Consider the following 19,098-nt stretch of genomic DNA (forward strand, 5'->3'; position numbering starts at 1 on the left):
GGAACTAAATAGAGTAGGTTGTTCTTACCTATTGAAGTAAAATAATCAGTTCTACATCCTAATGACTTGTGTTTTTATCCTGTACATTTTGGATAGCTTGGAAACATTTCAGCGAACTTGAAGTATCCTTAGTGCCAACTGAAATGGGAAGCAAAGGGCATCACCCACAACAAAACACACTTCACTTTTCATACTAAAATGGTGAGTAGAGGTTCTTTCTTGTTTTATGAGAGAATTAAATACCTCACCTATGTGGCACAGTGGTTCAGTGGTTAGTACTGATGCCTTAAAGCACCAGGGACCTAGGTTCAGTTCCCACCTCAGGTGGCTGTGTGGAGTTTGCACATTCTCCCTGTGTCTGTGTGGGTTTTATTTGGATGCTTCAGTTTCCTCCTACAATCCAAAGATGTACTGGCCAGGCTAAACTGCCCATAGTGTTAGTTGCATTCGTCAGTGGTAAATCTAGGGTAGGGGAATGGGTCTGGGTGGGTTACTCTTTGGAAGGTTGGTGTGGACTTGTTGGGCCAAATGGCCTGTTTCCATACTGCAGGGAATCTAATCTAACCAGCTTTTCTAAAGAGAAAATAAGTCAATTGAAACAAAACAAAGTCCCAATATTAAAAAAGAAAAAAAAACACAGAAGAATTTTACACAAATTCATCTTGTAGAAGTCTTAAAAGTCTATTTTCCCATTGGAAGTGCTTTAATGTAAATTGTGTAATGCAGGGCTTTTAGAAACCTAATTTATCAAATAAATTCTTAATGGTGAAAAATCTTTTTTTGAACAATTTTGTGATTCAAGTTACACTAAAATACTTCACAAAATTCAATGTAACAATTCTATTGCAGCTATTCAGCAGATGTTTCCAGAAAAATAGAGGGCTTTAAAAAAAACAGCAAGCGAGCTGCATAGCAATAGTGACACTGTTGGTCAACGTGCATGCATTCTCATGAGATGTTGAAAGAGTGTTCATTTTATAATGGCATTAATATAACTGTCAGGCAATTTCTGGTTTTAAACTTGAGTTGAAGCTGACCACGTAGCTCAGGAACTAATAATATACAAATTATATTCATTGGCTAACAGGCATGTTCAGATGATTTCCCTATTTGAGAGCAGTGTAAGTTATGGATTTAACAAAACTTTATTCAGAGAAATCACACCTCTTTGAGTGAAGCACTGGCATAAAAAAACTAGATCAATCATTACTTTTCTACACATGTACCTGTTTTAAATGAGGTGCAGAAGAAATGTGCCTTAGACAAGGACAAACTGTATAAGACAACTGCATCACCTGTTCAAAACAGCAACACTAAGCACAGACCCTTTTATGGCTCTGACTCATTTGATTTTGATGAGCAAGCTGTCAATTGGTTAACTGAGCACCTTTGCACCAAACCATAGTGTGCAGTCTTAGTTGGGCCTGGCATAAGTTGCAACAGAGAGTCTGGGGTTTCCACTGTGGAGTGTAGCTGAAGAGTTTTTATGTAGTGAGAGTGAGAGATATTGTTATGACACGGTGAACCCTTTTGTTAATTAAACCAAACACCCAGAAAAGTTTACCTCACTTCATAATCTGTTAAAATATGAGTGACAGAGAACACCCTAATTCCATTATTTAATGGAAATGTATTCTTTAACTCTAAAAGTAAACATTAAACAACAAATATTCACAACTCTAAGCCCCCCATTCTCTTAACTGCTTGTTATGTGCCTCCAACTCTATCACAATATGCTGTTCCAATAAGACACTTATTAAAATTATATCAACCTAATTTCAAAACCACACAGTGGCTGTCATCTTCAGTATTTGTCTTCCTCCGATTGAAGATCTCCCTGGGTCATCTTCTTTCTTTTTACTGTGAGCATGTTTCATATGAAAATTTTCTTTTGAAAGACAGTGTTTCCGAATTGCTTGGATCTGTGCTGATGACAGTTGCTCTGTGTCCAACTTTCAAAACGCCTGCATTTTTATATCCCTAACATCAGATTGTCTCATTAGTTCAACGTTGGCAAAACAATAAATTCAAAGTTGATTGGATTTTCATACCCTCGAGCATAATTCAAACTGATTGGTTAAGTTCAAATTGTTGTCAAAACAGCAACCAACTCAGATATCCATTTCACAGCCAAATGTTACATATTTTCATTTCTTTAGTACACTCTGAGACTGCTATCTAGTCATATCATATGGGTGCTTCTAAGCTTTTAGTTCAGAACAGTATTCACTCTCTCTTAAAGGTACAGCACATGCCTTCAACTTCATAACAATATTAACAAGTCAAGTGCAAGACTTTCTAAAAATCATCAAAAAGCTTTGTTGGGGGAGTGTCATGAAATAAAGAAAATTCTATTTACAGATGGATTCAGACAATATTTAGGTATCATTGTCATCTATTATATTGAGGCATTAAGGCCTTTGCTTGTGCCAATGAAGGAACTAATGCATCTGGACCCTTGAACAAAATGCTTCAGCACTGAACAGAGCAGAAGCTGCAAGTGAATATAGCGTTGTCATGTTGATCATCAAACATCTAATATTGGAGAAGGAGCAGTTTTCTCGAATCAACTATTGGGAAGACCAAAGCCATTATTTTCAGTTTCCGTTACAGACTGTTGTCTTATCACTGACTTCACCCTGCTTACTGGCCACCATTAGGTTGAACTTGACTGTTCCAATTTGATATCCCATTTAACCCTGAGATGAACTTCTAAACCCACATTCTCACTATCATAAAAACTGCCTGCTTCCATTTCTATCCCCACCTATCTTAATTAACTTTCTGATTAAATCTTCACATTGTGGCCTTCTAATCCATTGCCCTCGCTGTCAGCCTCACATTTTCCATCATCTGTAAAATTGAGCTCATCTGAATCGCTCTTAAACCTCACTCTCACAATTCTGACATTAGTGCATTCTCAATTTCATTTTTCAATCTTTGGCTGCTGCACTTTCAGCAGTCTAAACCCAGTGCTTTGAAATTCCTTCCCAAAATCTCTCTTTTTCTCTCTTTCTACTCCTTTACATCCCTTCTGAAAACTGGACAACAAGCATTCAATCTTTGGTCAGTTGTTCCACACACCTCAGTAAGAAATTTTATCAGACGAGTTCTGGGAAGCACCTTTACTACATTATAAAGGTGGCATGTTAAAACCGAAGTCCAGGGCACCTTAAACTTAAATATAAAAACAAACTGAAAACAAATCTTGTTGCTAGCTAGATCCCAATCTACAGAAATAAACAATCATAGACGCTTCAACATTTGGAACAATCCAAGATCAACTGGTCTTGACATTCGATAACAGAGCAAATTATATCAGGATAAATGGGTATGACTCAAAGCCAATGACTATATTTGCCTCTTCAGAGGTAGGGTTTCCAATCACACTTGGGCATTGAGATTTAGCCTAATGTCACAGGAGACAACATCCATTTAGACTGTAAGTCTTTTTTTTTCTCTTTTGAACACATTCATAAAAGCAGCAGGAGAATCTTTCCATCAAAGGTGCTATACGTTGAATGATTTGATACTAACCAAGGGGAGTTTCTGGTTGGGGTTGAATGCTGTCATCAATCCTGCTTTAACTGCAGAGTCTAAGGCTCTAACCATACAGCAGTTGTAGAGAAGAAGCAATTAATGAGAGGTGGCACTTGTCTTAATAACCAGGTATAGTTTACTATATGACAGCAAAAGAAACAAGTTAAAATTGATCAGTTAGAAATATAGAAAAATGGGAACAGGAGTAGGTCATTCTGTTTTTTGAGCCTGCTCTGCCTTTCAATATAATCATGGCTGATCATCCAACTCAGTGCTCTAGTTCTGCTTTCTCTCCAACCATTTCATCCCTTTAGCACAAGAACAGTGTCCAAATCCTTCTTGAAATATCAACCCTTTGGCCTCAATTGTTTTCTGTGGCAGGAAATTCCATAGGATGCCATTCTCTAGGTGAAGAAATTTGTCCTCATCTAAGTGGTCTACCCCATAACCTGAGACTGATGCTGTTTCTGGACTCCCTCGCAATATGGAACATCCTCCCTGTGTCTTGTCATACTAGAATTTTATTGGTTTCTAGGAAATCCCTGCTCAGTTAGGAATAACTACAAAGACTATCACATACCAGAGATGACATGTCTGTTTCCATTAGGATCACATGCTGAGTTGATTCTTCTGCAGGCGAAGACAGTGTGACATCATCTGACTGAGTGGAGCTTAATGCAGCTTCAATATTAACTTTCAGAAGCTTTACCTTCTACAAACATTAGTTAATTGCACATTTTTGTTGGTAGTTGTTGGAATTATATTTGCCTGCATTATAATAGTCACATATTTGCAAGATGTAACCATCTACCCTCGACATTTACTGTACCACTTGTACACAAGAGTTACGACTAGTACTATGATAATATAAAGATGAAAACACATATATCTTTCCGAGATTTGAACAATAACAACACCCATCACCAATATACCTATTTGTCACAACTATGTCACATAGAAGTATGCATTAGAAAATCCAACACAAAGGCTGGATTCCTCTTTACAATGATTTTTACATCATTCTTTTTAAGAGGAAAAGTGATTGCTTGGCCCCTTGCAATTTATCATCAATAGCCATAGGTGAGGTGCTGGAAAACAGGACATTGGCTAATATGGTGTCACTATTTAAGAAAGGGGGTAAGGAAAAGCTAGGAAACTGAAGACCTGACAGTCTGACATCAGTGGTGAACAATGTTTTAGAGGGAATCCTGAGGGATAGGATTTACATGTATTTGGAAAGGCAAGGACTGATTAGGGATAGTTAACATGGCTTTGTGCGTGGGAAATTATGTGTCACTAACCTGATTGAATTTTGTGAAGAAGCAGCAAAGAGAATTGATGAAGCCAGAGCAGTGGACGTGATCTATATGAACTTTGGTAAGGCATTTGACAAAGTTCCGCACATTAGCAAGGTTAGATAACATGGAATACAGGAAGAACTAACCATGTGGAAACATAACTGGCTCGAAGCTAAGAGATAGAGGGTGGTGGTGGAGGGTTGCTTTTCAGAATGGAGGCCTGTGACCAGTAGTGTGCCACAAGGATTGGTGCTGGGTCCACTGTTTTTCGTCATTTGTATAATTCTTTTGGATGTGAACATTGAAGGTATGATTAGTAAATTTGCATATGATACCAAACTTGGAGCTGTAGTGAACAGTGAAGAAGGTTACCTCAGAGTACAATGGGATCTTGGTCAGATGGACCAATGTGCTGAGAGAGTTTAATTTAGATAAATGTAACATGCTGCATTTTGGAAAGGCAAATGAGAGCAGGACTTATACACTTAATGGTAAGGGAGTGTTGCTGAACAAAGAGACCTTGGAGTGCAGGCTCATAGCTCCTCGGAAGTGGAGTAACAGGTAGACCGAATAGTGAATAAGGCATTCAGTATGCTTGAATTTCTTGGTCAGTTAGTGAGTTTTGAGAAGTTTTGTAGTACAGGTTGAGGTTCTGGATGTAGGTTCGCTCGCTGAGCTGGAAGGTTCATTTTCAGACATTATGTCACCATACTAGGTAACATTTTCAGTGAGTCTCCGGATGAAACCTATTGGTCAGTGCATTGTCTATAGGTTGTCACCTTGTGGCTGTAGAGAATATTGGTTAGGCCACTTTTGGAATACTGCATTTAATTCTTGGCACCCTGATGTAGGAAGGGTGTTGTGAAACTTTAAAGAGCTCAGAAAAGATTTGCAATGATGTTGGCAGGGTTGGAGGGCTTGAGCTATAGGGAGAGACTGAACAGGCTGGGGCTATTTTCCCTGGACCGTTGAATGTGGAGTGGTAACGTTATAGAGGTTCATAAAATTATGAGGGGCATGAATAGATTAGATTCCCTACAGTGCAGAAACAGGCCCTTAGGCCCAATAAGTCCCTGTCAACCCTCCGGAGTAACCCACCCAGACCCACTCCCCACTAATGCACTGACCACTATGGGCAATTTAGCGTGGCCAATTCACCTGACCTGCGCATCTTTGGACTATGAGAGGAAACCAGAGCACCCGGGGAGAATGTGCAAACTCCACACAGACAGTCACCCAAGGCTGGAATCAAACCCACGTCCCTGGCACTGTGAGTTAGCAGTGCTAACCACTGACCCACCGTGCCACCCCAGTGTAGGGGAGTTCAATACTAAAGAGCATAGGTTTAAGGTGAGAAGGGAAAGATTTAAAAGGAACCTAAGGGGGACCTTTTTCATTTAGTGGATGGTGTGTGTACGGAATGAACTACCTGAGGAGGCTGGTACCATTACAATATTTAAAAAGGCACCTAAATGGGTAAATGAATAGCAAGGGTTTAAAGGGATAAGGGCCACATGCTGGCAGATAGGACTAGATTAATTTAGGATATCTGGGCAGCATGGAGGTGCTGGACCAAAGGATGTATTTCCGTGCTGGCTATCTCTATAACTTTATGTCCCAATTTCTTGTATTGGAAATTTCATTTCATTTCCTGTTTTAATGTAATACAACTCAATTGTTTGAAACTAAACAACTAAATAATTTGATGTCAATCAGGTTCATAATAAACCCGATCGCAATGTTTATAGTTATTTTTTGAAGTTTAAACATAATCTCAGACAGTTTACCCAAACTTTCTAAATCAGAAGCATGTCCATCAGATATGCTTGACCACTGTTCATAATCCTAAACCAGACATTGGACCATCTTCAATTATTATGAGCTAAGAGAGTTGGAGGTCACAAAGTTTAATTATCTCCGAATGATGGTGAGACCATTGAAAGAATACAAAATAGATAATCTGGTAGATTAGATTAGTAGTTAATGTGCCACTAAATAAGCAAGTTAACACCTTTATTAAAATACCAAAAAGAGAATGTCATATGAACATGTCAAATCCTCCTCCGCACTTACTGGCAATTTGTTTCACCCCATTAAATGTTCTTTTAAATTATTTGCAAACCAACTGAAAGACTATTATTAGCAATGCATAGTTGCCATTCTCAAAATAATTAGTTGATGAAGCCAGATAGTTTTCATTTGTCGTACTCTAAGTGGCACACTTTAGATGCCACACTTTGTATGAGATATTGATAAATTACAATGCAATAGTTTTTGAAAAGTACACAAGAAATAGAAATGGATGCAATTAACTGCTGGTATTTTATGACCTTGAAATAAAGTGGAGAAATTGTTGACATAACAGGGAGCAGAGCCAAGGAGCTACTAATATAGAAAAGCTTCCAACAACAATAATAATTAGCCTGGAATTGACCCATCCTCTGTTCAAACTACTTCCCCCACAGGGATTGTCCATGAAAAGGCCAGGTCAGGTTAAGAGTTATTCATTCCAATGTTCCAAATCACAAGCTGTCAGAGCCACCACAAGAGAACTCCTCTTTTTTCAAATGAGTTCTCCCCATCCCACCCCCAACTTCCAATTTGCTGTATTCTCAACTAGGCTTAAGAAACTTTATACCATTAGGATAAAAAACGCTTTATATAGTGAGTATTTTGGTACTGTTTGAGAGATCTTGCAATGTGAAAATTCACTCTTGCATTTCTTAAGTTGCAAAAGTAACTGAAATATATTAAATTAGCTGTAAGGCTTATTGAAATAGCACTTTCCTTCTCAAAAGACCATAACCTTTTTGTTAGTTTTGTTAAATGTTATCTTGAAAAATGAAGTGAAATCTTTTTTTTAATATTGGGATGAAAGGTGATCTTCTACTGACCAAAATTCTTTTACTGTTATGAATTTATGCTTTCTGGCTGCTGTTAGTACCAGGAACATCACTAATTTAATCGACCTTCTAATCTCCATTGCTCAGTGCAGATTATTTTTAAATTCTAAAGATTTGCATTTTGATTTAGAATGAAGTTGCTCACTGTTGGAGTCATAATAAATTACAATGAATTCATTAGTCTTGAGTAGTCTACAGAATCAAATTCTAATCTTGCAGATAGGCGATTAAAAATAAAACTACTGGAAGATTCAGAGCACAGCCTGGGAGTTCAGACTGCAACTATTTATAAGCATGCTCTCATCGTGCCATTATCTTCTGTGAAATTTGATTGAATTCCTCCTCACTTTTACATACATGTAAGGTAGGGAGAATTCTCCAGTATACCAGTTAGAAAGGCCCTTGGATCCATTCCTAGGTTCTATAAAGCTAATGTACATACATTAGGGAGACAATGTGAGAAATACAGATGATTGATCACTCAAGAATCTGCAATCCCCTTGCACATATTCTGATTAAATACTCATGTGTGGAAAAAGTAATAATATACAGAAAGTGGATTTTAAGTTCCAACTTTGATGTACAAATCAATAGGACAAGAATTTCAGATGCTTACTTGGTGCTAATGATGTCTACTGAAGTTGAATGAAAGGATCATGACAGTACGACAGATTTGAATATCAGTTATATTTTACTGAAAACCAACAGACAGCAGAGTCCATTATAAGACATCAGCTTATTTCAGTAGTCACATTGCTTTGATCGTAAGGTTTTTAAATTGGCAATATACTGAGTATCAATACAGTCATTTGATAGTATGCATCTTGGGTTTTCGAGTAAAGAGATGTTTTGTTGAAGATTTTCATTTTTTGCTCATCAGGATGTTCACAAGATTACATATGATTATTGTTGAAGCATAGTTGTGGAGAACACACTGATGGGATTATGATGACAGTTAACTACCAAGCTGGTTCATTCTGCAATGCAGTGCCTTGACCTATCAGAGTAAACCTGCCTGGTTTAAATTTATATCTAATGGTTTGAACACAACAATATATGCTTAGATTTCAAAGCAGTACTAATGCATCATAGAGATTGTATCCTTCAGATCATATATTAGACCAAGGACGAGGGTGCATATGATCTCATGACACTATATTGAAGATGGCCAAAAGGACTTTTCCCTCATGCCTTGACCAATATTTAAATCTCAATCTGCATCACAAAATTAGCATATCATTGTTTGCACAAATTTGCTGAGAACAGATTAGCTGCCATATTTCCCACATTGACATTCTAACTGAAAAAACGCACTTCCTTTGACTGTAAAATACCCTGGGATGACATTGATTATGAAAGTTGATATAGAAATGCAAATATTTATTTTCATTAACATTGATATTTTGTCCCCCAACACTCAAAATTTAGATAAAAACCAAAAGAACATAAATCAGAAACGAAAACAGAAATTGCTGGAAAAGCTCAACAGGTCTGGCAGCATCTGTGCAGAGCAATCAAAGTTAACATTTCAGATTGTGTGATCCTTCCTCAGAACCTCCCTTAAAATTTAGATTCCCCATTTCCAATTCCAACTTCCTCCTGCTCTATGAGTTCAGTTTCTCATTGTCTTATTTCTTATGCATCCCATCTCCTTTGAATCTGCCACCTGTATTCATGTATTTAGCTATCCAGATCCCATAATCAGAAATGCAGTCCCTAAAAGCTATTAAACTCCTTTTCCTCCTTTAAAATAAATCTCATAACATCGCACTTTGATTAGGCTTCTGTGAATTGTCTTGGAGCATTGATATAGAGCAACAATAACAACAGCTTTCATTTATATTATGCCTTTAGGGTGTTAAGGCATCTCAGAGAATTTCACATCGGCACTAAGCAAATGAAGGAGACATTAAATGTGTTGCATAAGTATATGTTAGTTTAAATTGCTGAAAGATATTGACTTTCATGGTTCTTATAATCTTTCTACTATATGTAAATAAAACTTAGAAAAGTGGCAACAATCATTAATAAATTAAAAAGCCAGGCCATCTTTGTGGACAGTATAACAGGAACCAACTGGTCTGCTAGGATTACTGGCCAAAACCACACTGCAGATCAAACAAAAATAAAACAGTGTAATTTTTTAAAAAAGGCTTTCTTTTCATTCAAGTACTTTGCTGGGCCATTAAACCGAGTGATGACAGTGAGAACTGAATTGTTCAGTTTCCAGCTCCCACTTTTATTGGGATTTTCTTGAGCAGAAGCAGATGCTTTGCATTAACAGGCCAGTTAACTGACCATTGGCACTGGTGAGTCTTTACACAGCTGACTATGAAACTCTTCCACAGTTTCTAGGAACACTTGTCCCATTAGTGCGGATGTTGAAACTGAAATTTTATGGAACTTACACTTCCAAAATTTGTTTTTCACATTCAAAGAACTGTTCTAACTTAGAACAGAATGCAATTGGACAATGTCCTTAACATAGGTTTTATGTAGAGGGGGCACCAAATGTTCTCCAAAAATTTCAAAGAAGCATCAAGAAGACTGGCTGATTTTGAAGATGCTTTTAAAAAAAAGAGGAGAGAAGTAACAATGCTTTCTCCATGAGAAAACAGAAATTCAGTTTGATATCTGACATAATAATAACAAAAACTAAGTTAAAATTCTCCCAATGTAGAGAGGAGAACAAAGGATGAATGCGCTAAAAGTATAATTGACAGGAGTTTGACATGCTTTTCTGGACCTGTAATTGGGCTCCAGTTTCTTAAGTATTAAAAGTTAATTAATTTTCTTTCATATAAATGGATAACTTGAGAACAACAATCAAGTGGATTGTCATTAGGCAATTAATCCAGAGACCTAATCATTTTTTTGGGTTTAATCACGCATAGCAGATGGCAGAATTTGAATTCAATGTTTAAAAATCTGAAATTAAGAGTCTAATGATGACCATGAAACCATTGCTGATTGTCATAGAAACTCTGGTTGTCTAATGTCCTTTAGTGAAGGAAACTGCCATCCTTACCTGGTCTGCCCTACTTGAGAGTCCAGACCTACAGCAATGTGATTGACTCTTAACTGCCTTCTGAGTAATTAGGGATGAGCAATAAATGCTAGCCTAGCCAGCCACACTTTTGTCCTATGAATGAATAAAAAAGAAAGCAGGTGGTTGTGTTTAAAATTTTTCTGTTGATCAAACTAAGCAGTTTCAATGATATTTAATTTATAACTTATACATATCCACAAAAAAATGTTGATGGAGAATTTGCACAGATTGAGCAGTGATTAATTAGTTATCCACACAGGATTTGGAGAACTCTCATTGCAAAATGAAGTCAGAATTTCAAAGGCGATGCTTAAAAATCCTGATGCAGCATGTTCTGCTATTTTAGTGAAATCTTCTCCAGGCATTCATCATAGCTGGCACACACTGTTCTAGACATTGCACATTACTTCCTGCTTTCCTGCCTGTTTCATCAACCAAGGTCAATCATGCACTGAACATTGAGCAAAAATTGGGAACTGTTCCACTTCTAACCTTAAAATGTGGGCAAATTTATCAATAAAGTTTATGAATACATTCAAATGACCAACTCTGCCCATGATCAAACCCAGGTGGCAGTGTCCTAGCACTGAAACAAAAGGAACCTGAGTTCTTCATTTTCAAAGATTACTTTTTAACCTGCGTTGACGGGATTTCCAGAGTCTGAGGAAACTCATTTGGTAAATGATACACTATTGGATACCAGGTCTGCCAGCAAGGAATCTGTTGTGATCATGTCCATCGGGACTATCTGAGACGCCTTGAGTAGATGGATTGCCAGTCATCCTTCTCATTAGTCTAAGATACTAGGTGTGGAATGATGCCCACACAAAGTTTTCACAGAATGAGGCTCTGTCTTTATAAACAGGGTAGATTTATAACATTGTACTTAATGACTCGATACATTTCACCTGAGAGTTACATGTAAGAGTCCTTTGAAAGTTCAAAGGCTATATTTAAGAGTAAGTGTACATTATCATTCACTATATAGCACTGAACAAGTGGTTATTTCCTCTTAGGGACCCTTTACATTCCGATTGGAGGAGTCTATGTTGTGATATCAGTTAACCTTTTCAGGTACTAACTGGAGGCATGTTCTTAATTCCAAAGGGAGCTTTCCCTACTCCTGAAAGGGAATATTTAGCCTGACCATAGAGTGATCTATGTTAAAACTGGATGAGGTGGATTGAAGATATGACACATTCTTTTATCAATAATATTATATTAAAATTATTACATTAATATTAATTAACCCTTGCCTGTTACATGAATACATTTTAAACTACGTGGCTGCAATACTAAACTCCCATGGAACAGTATTGAGTATTTATCCTGCAGTCTCTCTACAATATTAAAATGGATTGTGGTCTGTGTAAATGACAAAACTCTTTAGATTTGTTCAATGTACAAGATGCAAATTGAATCTTGTGTTGGCTTCATATCAATTTATTTGCTCCTCTCAGTTAAAGGAACTTGCCATTATTATTTATACAAGTCAACTTCGGGACCTTATGTATATGTTCAGTTCTTTTAATGAAGACTTTCAGTTGTAGAATATAATGCAAGTTCACATTTGTTACCACATTTACTCCGCAATAAATCGCTACGCACAATTGATGGTTCATTTGATTTTGGCACTATGGTAGGTGAGCTCCAGCTGCTATGACTCAATTCAATAATGTCATTGTCCATCAGGAATATAATCTTACCCTCCTTTGAGCTAATTTCTCTGGATTGAGTATGTAAGGATGTTGTTTTATAGGTAACACATCACCTACATTAACAATTCCTAAAAAAACTATTTTTCTAGCCTAGTCACAAATCTTTCAGTCTGTAATAGTTTTGAGAAGTCATTTTGATAATTACCTGCAAGATTGTATAAGATTCTATATAGCTTTTTTGAAAAAAACTCTCTATTTTCCAATCTGGCTACTGGATTTCTTCTCCAATTAACATTATTTTAAAAAGAAATCTCTCTATATTTCTTTCACTTGCAGTACTCACTTTCTCCTATTTCTTTCACTAAAGATTTTTGCTATCTATTGTTGTTTTCTTAATATCTCTAAAATATTAAAATCCCATACTTGCTGAGGTTTCCTCCTGTCTGGATTACACACTATATGATTTACATTGAGTTACATTTTTGATTTGATAAGGTTGACTGAACATTTCTTTTAATGCTCCCCAGAGATAGGTAACAACGCTAACAGCTTGTGTCCCACAACAGAATTTCAAACTTTGGCCCTTTTATTGGCTCTATTTTTCATTATTTGTTGTGCTCTTCTCAAATATTTCTTACCCAGCTAGTACACTTTGCTGATGTTCTCTCAAACTCAAATTATATGCTGGAATCATCATCTCTGAACTTTATATTATACATCTTTCTTCAGCCCAATCCATCATGCTAGCCCTTTCCATCCATTGAATCCATCTATACTTCTTGCTGCCTCAGAAAGACAACCAACAAAATCAAAGACCCCTCCCACCCCTGTTATATAATCTCTTCCAACCTCTTGTATTGGACAGAAGATGCAGAAGCTTAAATGTATGGACCAACAGATTCAAGAACAGCTTCTTCCTTGTAGTTATTCGACATCTGCATAGACTTGCCAAATTTTAAATTTGACATTGACCTTGCTCTTTGTGAACCTTCTCAGCAGCCATAACATTGTATTCCTCACTCTGTTCTATTACCCCAATGTACTTTGTATGGTATGATCTGCCTGTACTGCTTGCAAAACAAAACTTTTTGCTGTACCTAGATACATGTGATAATACTAAATCAAATCAAAAATTTCAATTATCTCTCAGCTCAATCCCATGTCAAAAGGACTGAATCCTTGAAACACATTAAGGATATACATAATTGTAAACAACAAGGAAATTCCTTTATCCCAATCACTATGACTTCTTCGAAATAATAAACTCTACTCATTATTTTCAAAGCTTGTTTCCAACAATCTAATAGCTTGTCAAGATTGTGGATGATAAATGGAAGTAGTATGGTGTTTTAACACCAAATATTCATTATTTCTTTGAATGTGTAACATGTAACAATAGACAAATAGTTTGAACCTTGATATAATTATATTTATTTGAGTACTCATTGCTTGTAAACAAGCAACTAACATTTTCATTATCATTATTGATATTAATCTTCCAAAAGGCACTGATTCAAAAATCAGGTTGACAAGTCATTATGTGCAAACTCTACACAGTCACCTGAGGTGGGAATTGAAGCCTGGTCTCTTGCGCTGTGAGGCAACAGTGCTAACCACTGTGCCACCGTGCCGCCCATGATATTGAATCCATGTCTGATTCAACAGTAAGAATTCAGTTCTGAATGTGTATGTGTCATTTCTATTTATTCTTTTTGGTTAATTTTCAAAAATTCTGTCTATAACCAAGTCATCATTTTTCATAGACTCATCCAGTTTATCTCTAATGCTATGGACTTGACATCAAATCACAGAAGAATCAGGGAAGAATCCAGGATGTTCTTCCTGCAATGTTTCAGCTTGTTTTACTTCCACTGGTTATTCCACCACCTAGAGACGCCAGTATGTTTGAAACAACTAGATAATTCCAAGATTAAAATTAATCCCTCTATAGGAATTTTTTGCACTTCTCCAACTACAACTTATCCATTTACAAGGTCAATTTTTAATCCAACTCTGCATTTAGGGTAGGTTTCACCTCTGAGTATATAATAATTAAGACCTTCTCCTTCTAGAAGCCAAATCATGTCACCCAGAATCAGTGAATGATCTTTTTCAATGCAGGATCTGGGTGTCACTGGATAAGCCAGCATTTATTACCATTCCTAGTTACCACTGAGAAGGTGTTGGTGAGCAGCCATCTTGAACCATTGCAGTCTGTTTGATGTCGCCAGCACCTATGGTTCCACTAGGGAGGGTGTTACAGAATATTGATCCAGCAACTGTGAAGGAAAGGTAATATATTTTGGCAGGGAGCTAGCAGGTGGAGATGTTCCCATGTATCATCTGCCCTTCTCCTGGATGGCATGGTTGCTGGATTGAGAGATGTTGTCTAAGAAGCCTTGGTAAGTTGTTACAGTTCACCTTCTACTCGAACATAATTTCAGAATTCATCAATCATGTTTTCTCTTACATCAGAAAAATTGTTCTCAAACTTCAGTAAGCAATAACACTGATCCCACAGCAGTTCTTTTTCCATTGCAATTCCACAAAATATCTGATGAAGATTTTTCCTTATCATCCTAAGTTTTATTTAAGAGTCTTCAGGAGCAAGCTCACAAGCATCGCATATCAAATTTATAAACAGCAAATTGTTTGTCTAACAGATCTTTCTGCACAATCATAGCTGTACTTATCAAAACACTTTTTAATGTTGAAGGCCCAAACATCTTGCCTCACAGCGCCAGAGACCCGGGTTCATTTCCCGCCTCGGGCGACTGACTGTGTGGAGTTTGCATGTTCTCCACGTGTCTGCGTGGGTTTCCTCCGGGTGCTCCGGTTTCCTCCCACAGTCCAAAGATGTGCAGGTTAGGTGAATTGGCCATGCTAAATTGCCTGTAGTGTTAGGTAAGGGATAAATGTAGGGGTATGGGTGGGTTGCGCTTCGGCGGGTCGGTGTGGACTTGTTGGGCCGAAGGGCCTGTTTCCACACTGTAGTGTAATCTAATCTAATCTTTTGGCCAAATAATCTGTGCAATTACATTATCAGGTGACATAAAATACCTTTTGACTCTGCAGTCAGTAAATTTGTGCGCCAAGTGTAGAATATTAATTAATTAAATCAAATCCTTCATTGGAATTAGATCATCTCCAAGATACAATCTCTTCTTTCTTTTCTCAGTATCAGCTTTTCTGTAGTCAACTTGTGCTCTCCTAATTTCCTATCTCTTTAAAGTTCAATTTTCTTTAATTCTCTCCTTAATAAGCTGACTTTTGTCTCTCCTTATTTTCCATATCTCCTTATTATTATATTTCTTCCTTTTCCATTTGTATTAAATGTGTGTCCCTTTTCATTGTTCCTAATTCCTCTTTTCCTTCCTACTGAAGACTTTTTTTTATGTTTAACTGTATTTTAGCTAATTCTAGCTTAACAATTCAAATTCAAGTTTCACTGATTTCAAAACGTTAAATAATCACTCTCGGCATCTATTGCTTATGAGATCTTGTTTTAGCTTCTACCTTCATTCAATCTGATAACTCTCTCTGTTTAGTAATGTTATTGACTAGGCCAGACCACTCAAAACATTCTTAAGCAGGCAGCCCAGACCATAACTTTGCAATTTGTTTTGGTACGTGCACAGTGAAAATTACCCAGAGTAAGTTAGTGAAATTGACTACTAGATTTTAAAGCAGGCAAAAAATTATTCACAAAGTTACACAATGAAACACAAAGAACAGAATAAAGCACCCTGACAGAACTCAGTCTTTCCAAACTAGACTGAATTATACTGTTCCAAATATACACAACAGTCCCAATAAGCAAACTCCCATTAAAAACCAGAACACATGCTTACAGGTTGAAGTTGAAGAGCAGAAAGAGAGGGATGGAGTTTCCACACAGCTCCCTGTTGAGCTCCTCACTAGTTCAAGACTGAACTAAACTGTTCCGCTCAGTTAGAGAGCTGACCACTCCCCCTTCATTATACAGGTCACTTCTAAAACATGACCACTTTGGCCTGAAGTCTTATCTGTTTACATATAAACAAAAGGCCTCTCAAAATCCTTTTTATCTCTGAACCAAACGAGACTGATTGGAGCCCGGCCTGGTTTATTACCCTTCTGAAAAAAGTCAAGGACAGTGTATCCTTGAGCCAAGGAACAGCTTTTAGCAAACAAAGGGACTAGCTTTGTGACAGTAAAAACAGAAATTGCTGAAAAATCTCAGCGGCTCGGGCAGCATCTCTGGAGAGAAATCCGAGATAATGTTTTGCATCCAATGACTCTTCAAATTCTGAGGAAGCATCACTGGGCCCGAAACATTAATGCTGATTTCTTTCCAAAGATACTGAGAGACCCATTGAGATTTTCCAGGAATTAATGTCTTTGTTTCTGATTTCCAGCATCCCAGCTCTTTTGGTTTTTGACCCACTCAGTTTGGCCTGCATCAAAGACATCAAATACACCACTGTTATATCTTGTACTTTCAGAAACCCTTTGGCAACATTTAAAGCTATTTTCAAAATCTATGCAATACCCCTGACCACAACATATCTGTTTTATATCCAGCACCTTCACATGCTTATTTGGTTAAGCGCCTTAGATCCTCTTATATTTTATATACTCAAATGCCGCAAGAACCCTCACTTGTTACAATCCCAGCTGATGGAATGGCATGGTGGCTCAATGGTTAGCACTGCTGCCTCACGGCGCCAGGGACCTGCGCTCGATTCCAACCTTGGGTAACTGTGTGGAGTTTGAACATTCTCCCCGTGTCTGTGTGGGTGTGCCCGGTTTCTCCCACAATCCAAAGATGTGTAGGTTAGGTGAATTGGCTGCTCTAAATTGCCCGTGGTGTTCAGAGATGAGTAGGTTAGGTGCATTAGTCAGGGATAAATGTAGAGTACTAGGGTAGGGGAATGGGTCTGGGTGGGTTACTCTTTGGAGGGTTGGTGTGGACTTGTTGGGCTGAAGGACTTGTTTACATACTGTAGGGATTTAGTGACTTTACTACTGAACTGGTCAAATCTCAGAAACAAATTTGACATTGTGAATCATAATTAGCTTTGTTTGTATTTGATGAGGTGGTCTTCATTGATGCATAAGCATATAATCCTGCAGAGTTGGTTTTGGGGAACAGGTAGTGGAATTTAAATTCAGTAAAAACAAACTGGAATAAAGATTCTGATGATGACAATGAAACCACTGTCAATTGTCAGGAAAATATCCCATCTGGTCCATCAATGTCCTTTAGGGAAGGAAACTGCGATTCTCATCTGTGTAATATAGTTGACTCTTAATTGCCCTCTGGCTAATTAGGGATGGGCAATAAATACTGGCCTAGCCAGTGATGCCCACATCCCATGACTGAATGTAAAAATTATTTGGTTTTAATAATAAAGCATAAGTTTATTATGTAAAATAAATAAAGATAAAATAGAACAAACTAAACTATCCATACATAACACAATTTGACGGATTAAAAATGCAATCATATAAATCCTAACGCAATCACTTTACAGTACTCAAGCACAAGAGTGAGCCCCATTTTTTATCATATCTATGGGTTTAACTTAATAGTTTCTCTCAACTCTTGGTCTTGAGTGTTTGCTAATTATTTTCTTGACTTATCACATTAAATTTCTTAGCTTCAAATTATCCTTTCAGGGTTCTACCCAAACATTTCTGGTCTGGAACTTTCAAACTAAATCCTTACACTGAGATAACCCATCTCCTAACTATTCTAAACAAACTCTTTTTTTCCAGGAGAAGCTGTTCTTGTAACTAACTGCTGTCTGTGAAGGATTTCTATGAAGTGAAACCAAAAGATTGTCAAGCTGTTTGTTCCCCTAAGCAAAACAAAAATTCTCATTCTTCTAAACAGAAAGTGAGTTAATGCTTTTCAATGTTTACTTTGTCCATTCGTAAAATTTGCTAAATGCAAACAAATTCCCATTATTTCTCCAGGAACTCTCAATGTAAATTTTTTTTAAACACATTGCTCCAGACATACTGACAAATTAATCATGACATTTCGCTCATACAAAACCTATATGCCATAAGTACAAAATCTAAACTCTTAAATATAAAATTGCACCTTGCATTGCAACAAGAATTACTGATAGCAAACAAGTATTCCCTATGAAATGAAACATAGCCTCAGAAAATTAAATGTAGTTCTTGAAAGGAGCCCTCAATGCCCTGATTGGAATCAAGTCTAGAATTATGATGGAAATGAATAACCTTCTGAAAAGAAAAATGCTAAACTGAAACACCAAAGAAAGGAAGATGCAAGATCAAAATTAAGCAGTTAATTTCCAACTCTTTGTCATGAAGAAAAAATGTTTGTGGGTGTTCTACAATATTTTTTCTTTCAATGTGTTTCACAGAACAGGATATATGTGACTCAGTTCCATTGCTGCGAACCCAACAACATGACAAAGAACCAATATTCACTGCAGGGTTGCATGGCCAGACTGGTGTTGTAAATCTTATGTACTGCAACACATGCTGTGGACATAGGATTAGGTAAGCTGTGCTGTGGAATTCCCTTACTGCTTATTCAGTTGATTTAAGTCAAGGGTGAAGATAATTTTGGGAGATGATGTATTAACTTGTTAATGTGCTACAATATGCTGCAAATATTTCATTCCTCA

This window comes from Chiloscyllium punctatum, chromosome 49 (assembly GCF_047496795.1).
Source record: "Chiloscyllium punctatum isolate Juve2018m chromosome 49, sChiPun1.3, whole genome shotgun sequence".
In the NCBI taxonomy this organism is placed as follows: Eukaryota; Metazoa; Chordata; class Chondrichthyes; order Orectolobiformes; family Hemiscylliidae; genus Chiloscyllium; species Chiloscyllium punctatum.